The sequence below is a fragment of the Cherax quadricarinatus genome, chromosome 21 (assembly GCF_038502225.1).
Source record: "Cherax quadricarinatus isolate ZL_2023a chromosome 21, ASM3850222v1, whole genome shotgun sequence".
Classification (NCBI taxonomy): Eukaryota; Metazoa; Arthropoda; class Malacostraca; order Decapoda; family Parastacidae; genus Cherax; species Cherax quadricarinatus.
Window position 1 is genome coordinate 1,224,931 of NC_091312.1, and position 7,035 is coordinate 1,231,965.

Genomic DNA, 7,035 nt, shown 5'->3' on the forward strand with positions numbered 1-7,035 from the left:
CCTAACAGAGCAATCATACTGCCCAACAAACTACCACCACCATCATTCATACTTCCACCACTCCTATATAATGAACTTTTCTCTCACACTCAGATATCTGATCTTATCCTGATTTGTGATACTTAACTCACACTAAGACAACAGTGCCTGCCAGCCAAGCAACTAATCTGTCTAATCTGTGGCCTGTTTCGGTAGTTTTTTTTTTTTCACTTCCAAGGTGCTGCCCGTTGGCCAGGCTACCCTTTTAATTATCCATTCGTACTTGCTTCGGCAGTACATATACTAAAATTGGAACGACACAGAGAAGATTAGCATGACCCCTGCGCAAGGATGACACGCAAAATCGTGAAGCGTTCCACATTTTCATTTATATTTGGCTCTGTTAATGTGGTCACCTGTAAGTTATGTTTGCTAAAGTTTTCTAATGAGGTTAGGGGTCGGATCACCCTTTTTTTTTCTTTTTTCTTATTGTTTAGTATGTTATATGGAAATATTTGTGAGAGTATATGGGTAACCTCTTTTGTGTTAGTTACAATGTGTTGTTATATTTTGTGAGTTTATGTTCTGTTGGATTGAGGATCGTACTGTACTTATTTTATATATTTTTATTTTATGTTAAGATGTAAAGTTTTTTAAATAAAATATAAAAGAAAAATATCCACAAACTCAATATGCGAGTAAACAACAGTTATCCTTCCATAAGAAAGCACGAAGTGAAGATGAGGCCGAGTAAAAACTGTCTCAGACGCGGTAAAGGTTAGCACTCGAACCTCCCCACCACAGTCCCCACATACCCCAACTGTTACACTCTCCTCCCCACACACCCCACTACCACACTCTCCTCCCCACACACCCCACTGCCACACTCTCCTCCCCACACACCCCACTGCCACACTCTCCTCCCCACACACCCCACTGCCACACTCTCCTCCCCACACACCCCACTGCCACACTCTCCTCCCCACACACCTCACTGCCACACTCTCCTCCCCACACACCCCACTGCCACACTCTCCTCCCCACACACCCCACTGCCACACTCTCCTCCCCACACACCCCACTGCCACACTCTCCTCCCCACACACCCCACTGCCACACTCTCCTCCCCACACACCCCACTGCCACACTCTCCTCCCCACACACCCCACTGCCACACTCTCCTCCCCACACACCCCACTGCCACACTCTCCTCCCCTCACAACAACCAACAGATTAAAGATGAACGGGAAATGCCAGGCTGTGTAGTAACTTTCTTCGTCTCTCTCGACATGTTTGTTGTCAAAGACATTACCACTGAGGAACTCTGTTGTCTCGTCCCCATGTGACCCCCACACCTAGTAGTGTGACCCCCACACCTAGTAGTGTGACCCCCACACCTAGTAGTGTGACCCCCACACCTAGTAGTGTGACCCCCACACCTAGTAGTGTGACCCACACACCCAGTAGTGTGACCCCCACACCCAGTAGTGTGACCCCCACACCCAGTAGTGTGACCCCCACACCTAGTAGTGTGACCCCCACACCCAGTAGTGTGACCCCCACACCCAGTAGTGTAACCCCCACACCTAGTAGTGTGACCCCCACACCCAGTAGTGTGACCCCCACACCCAGTAGTGTGACCCCCACACCCAGTAGTGTGACCCCCACACCCAGTAGTGTGACCCACACACCCAATAGTGTGACCCACACACCCAGTAGTGTGACCCACACACCCAGCAATGTGACCCCCACACCCAGTAGTGTGACCCACACACCCAGCAATGTGACCCCCACACCCAGTAGTGTGACCCACACACCCAGAAGTGTGACCCACACACCCAGCAATGTGACCCCCACACCCAGTAGTGTGACCCCCACACCTAGTAGTGTGACCCACACACCCAGTAGTGTGACCCACACACCCAGCAATGTGACCCCCACACCCAGTAGTGTGACCCCCACACCCAGTAGTGTGACCCCCACACCCAGCAATGTGACCCCCAAACACAGTAGTGTGACCCCCACACACAGTAGTGTGACCCACACACCCAGTAGTGTGACCCCCACACACCCAGCAGTGTTACTACCACACACCCAGCAGTGTGACTACCACACACCCAACAGTGTGACTCCCACACACCCAGCAGTGTGACTACCACACACCCAGCAGTGTGACTACCACACACCCAGCAGTGTGACCCCCACACCCAGTAGTGTGACCCACACACCCAGTAGTGTGACCCCCCACACCCAGTAGTGTGACCCCCACACCCAGTAGTGTGACCCCCACACCCAGTAGTGACCCCCCACACCCAGTAGTGTGACCCTCACACCCAGTAGTGTGATCCCAACACCCAGTAGTGTGACCCCAAACCCAGTAGTGTGACCCCCACACCCAGTAGTGTGACCCCACACCCAGAAGTGTGACCCCACATACCCAGTTGTGTGACCCCCACACACACAGTAGTGTGACCCACACACCCAGCAATGTGACCCCACACACCCAGTAGTGTAAAACTCACACCCAGCCGTGTGACCCCACACCCAGCAGTGTGACCCACACACGCAGCAGTGTGACCCACACACCCAGCAACGTGATGCGCCACATCCAGTAGTGTGACTAACCCACACCCAGCAGTGTGACTCCCCCACCCAGTAGTGTGACTCCCACACACCCAGTAGTGTGACTCCCACCCAGCAGTCTGACTCCCACACACCCAGCAGTGTGACTCCCACACACCCAGCAGTGTGACTACCACACACCAGCAGTGGGACTCCCACACACCCAGAAGTGTGACTCCCATACCCAGTAGTGTGACTAACCCACACCCAGCAGTGTGACTCCCCCACCCAGTAGTGTGACTCCCACAAACCCAGTAGTGTGACTCCCCCACACCCAGCAGTGTGACTACAACACACCCAGCAGTGTGACTCCCTCACACCCAGCAGTGTAACTCCCCCACACCCAGCAGTGTGACTCCCACACACCCAGTAGTGTGACTCCCACACACCCAGTAGTGTGACTCCCACACACCCAGTAGTGTGACTCCCACACACCCAGTAGTGTGACTCCCACACACCAAGTACTGTGACTCCCACACACCCAGAAGTGACTCCCACATACCCAGTAGTGTGACTCCCACACATCCAGCAGTGTGACCCCCACACACCCAGCAGTGTGACCCCCACACACCCAGCAGTGTGACCCCACACACCCAGCAGTGTGACCCCCACACACCCAGCAGTGTGACCCCCACACACCCAGCAGTGTGACCCCCACACACACAGCAGTGTGACCCCCCACACACAGCAGTGTGACCCCACGCACCCAGCAGTGTGACCCTCACCCAGCAGTGTGACCCTCACCCAGCAGTGTGACCCCCACACAACTAGCAGTGTGACCCCCACACACCCAGCAGTGTGACCCCCACACACCCAGCAGTGTGACCCCCACACACCCAGCAGTGTGACCCCCACACACCCAGCAGTGTGACTCCCACACACTCAGCAGTGTGACCTCCACACACCCAGCAGTGTAACCCCACACACCCAGCAGTGTGACCCCCACACACCCAGCAGTGTGACCCCCACACACCCAGCAGTGGGACTCCCACACACCCAAAAATGTGACTCCCATACCCAGTAGTGTGACTAACCCACACCCAGCAGTGTGACTCCCCCACCCAGTAGTGTGACTCCCACACACCCAGCAGTGTAATTCCCCCACATCCAGCAGTGTGACTCCCACACACCCAGTAGTGTGACTCCCACACACCCAGTAGTGTGACTCCCACACACCCAGTAGTGTGACTCCCACACACCCAGTAGTGTGACTCCCACACACCAAGTACTGTGACTCCCACACACCCAGAAGTGACTCCCACATACCCAGTAGTGTGACTCCCACACATCCAGCAGTGTGACCCCCACACACCCAGCAGTGTGACCCCCACACACCCAGCAGTGTGACCCCACACACCCAGCAGTGTGACCCCCACACACACAGCAGTGTGACCCCCACACACCCAGCAGTGTGACCCCCACACACACAGCAGTGTGACCCCCACACACACAGCAGTGTGACCCCACGCACCCACCAGTGTGACCCTTACACACCCAGCAGTGTGACCCCACACACCCAGCAGTGTGACCCCCACACACCTAGCAGTGTGACCCACACACACCTAGCAGTGTGACCCCCACACACCCAGCAGTGTGATCTCCACACACCCAGCAGTGTGACCCCACACACCCAGCAGTGTGACCCCCACACACTCAGCAGTGTGACCTCCACACACCCAGCAGTGTAACCCCACACACCCAGCAGTGTGACCCCCACACACCCAGCAGTGTGGCCGCCACACACCCAGCAGTGTGACCCCCACACATCCAGCAGCGTGACCCCCACACACCCAGCAGTGTGACCCACACACACTCAGCAGTGTGACCCCCACACACCCAGCAGTGTGACTACCACACACCCAGAAGTGTGACCCACACACACCCAGCAGTGTGACCCACACACACCCAGCAGTGTGACCCCCACACACCCAGCAGTGTGACTACCACATACCCAGCAGTGTGACCCACACACACCCAGCAGTGTGACCCACACACCCAGCAGTGTGACTACCACACACCCAGCAGTGTGACCCCACACACCCAGCAGTGTGACCCCCACACACCCAGCAGTGTGACTACCACACACCCAGCAGTGTGACCCCCACACACCCAGCAGTGTGACTACCACACACCCAGCAGTGTGACCCCCACACACCCAGCAGTGTGACCCACACACCCAGCACTGTGACCACACACACCCAGCAGTGTGACCCCACACACCCAGCAGTGTGACCCACACACACCCAGCAGTGTGACCCCCACACACCCAGCAGTGTGACTACCACACACCCAGCAGTGTGACCCCCACACACCCAGCAGTGTGACCCCCACACACCCAGCAGTGTGACCCACACACACCTAGCAGTGTGACCCCCACACACCCAGCAGTGTGACTACCACACACCCAGCAGTGTGACCCCCACACACCCAGCAGTGTGACCCACACACACCTAGCAGTGTGACCCCCACACACCCAGCAGTGTGACTACCACACACCCAGCAGTGTGACCCCCACACACCCAGCAGTGTGACCCCCACACCCAACAGTGTGACCCCCACACACCCAGCAGTGTGACCCCAACACACCCTCCTTTGTATCCCATTTATCTTTCTTATTCCATCAACCGTCTCTATATAATTTCTCTTCGTCTCCCTTCCACTTTCTCTCCCTAGTCTCCGTCTCCCTTCCACTCTCTCTCCTTAGTCTCCATCTCCCTTCCACTCTCTCTCCCTAGTCTCCGTCTCCCTTCCACTCTCTCTCCCTAGTCTCCGTCTCCCTTCCACTCTCTCTCCCTAGTCTCCGTCTCCCTTCCACTCTCTCTCCCTAGTCTGGCCTTATCTCTCACAGCCCACCCTGGAGCACTCTGCTACTACAGATTTCTAAACAAATTCATATAAGTGTTTATACGCCTCCCTAGCAAGCTTCAACCCACACCGAGGACGCTGCCCAACTCACCCACTTGTTTGCTATGCTAAACAAATATATAGTGCGACAGCTGGTTAGCTACAGCTGTGCTAATTATGTTGCCGCTGTTACGGTGTGATACAAGTAAACCGTTCTACCTGATAATATCCACTAGTGAGATACCTGTGACCATATCTGGTAGGTTTTCTAAGCCTACCAGCCAGGCCTTGGGATAAGCCTCCTCACTGCTGCAGGAATAAATGAGGAGAGTTGACCTCAGCTGTGTGATCCTTGAAGCTCCTTGGATAACGGTAACTTGTGTCGTCACCCACCACGCGCCTCTCACTCACCTGTCAAGACAAACAAACATTCGTTACTGAAAGTCTTCTGGAAGAAGCATTAAGCAACGTGTTCAAGTCACACACACTCGGGGAGACTCCAGGTAGGTAGTCAAATACGAGAACAAACATATTTAGTTTTTTTTCACACGTACTACACCTGGAAAATCCTGTCTTTAAACATAAGAAAATGGAGATTTACTCAACTGCCATACGTTTGATTTCACATACTCCATAAATTCGTTAAAAGGAGAGGTTATCAGTGTTGATTACCATTTATCAGCCTCAGATTGTTCAATGCCATCGTTTCATACACAAATTAAATTACCAATAGACTCAAGCTGTCTTTCAGAGGAAGCTAAATGTTTAAAATTAATTCCTGATCAAGCAGGGCTATGTGCACGAACAGCCTGAAAGAGCATACCCTAAACCAGGGGGCCTGGTTTGGGACCGGAGCGCAGGGAGTTGGGAGGAAAGGAGGGGGCGATAATTTACAAAATCGTTCAGTCAGGTAGACCTGAGCGCTGCAAGGAACACCGGCCGCCTCTCTACCGACACCAGCGGCCCACCTTCCCTCCAGGTTCGGCTGTCACATAAACTTGATTAATAATATACATCTTGGGCAAGTTATAGCTCCCTGGCCGAGGCCTCGCCAGATGTAGAGCCACACAAGGCCCCTGCTACAATACATTGTGTCTGTATCTCGTCTCCACTTTTGCTGCACACAATTTAATCTCATCCATCTAAGCCCTTGATTGATTGCTCCAGACCAGAGATCACCAAGCAGATGAGAATTTCCTTGTGAGGTTCCAACAACATGGCAGTTGCTCGAGTATATCTGAAAGGCAGAAGGACTGGCACTGCCTTTTACTAGGGCCACCTCGAGACACATATGTGGAAGTAATTACATAATTAAGAAAGTTCATGTACGCAGTCGTAATAGACCTGCAGTGGCACTCTCGCCTTGGCTAAAGTCATGGAATAATTAAGAGGAAGACTTGCAGACGGTGGCCGCATTAGTCTCATTGTTGTGCCAGGCTCATTGTCCCAGCGAAAGGCTGGGTCAAAATCCTCTCAAGATGGAAACCCTGTCAGCTTCAAAAATTATATTTTGTGCGAGCGTGGGTATATTAGCGTGTGCGCCTGTGCGTGTGGATCTGTGCTTGTAGACCTGTGTCTGCAGACCTGTGC

General features: G+C 53.8%; 1 non-coding gene across 1 annotated transcript; it reads left to right on the plus strand.

Moving 5' to 3' along the window:
- The first annotated feature begins 258 nt into the window (after window positions 1-258).
- Window positions 259-365, plus strand: LOC128689197 (U6 spliceosomal RNA). The gene has a single exon (XR_008407132.1). It is a non-coding gene; the product is annotated as a U6 spliceosomal RNA (small nuclear RNA).
- The last annotated feature ends 6,670 nt before the right edge of the window (window positions 366-7,035 follow it).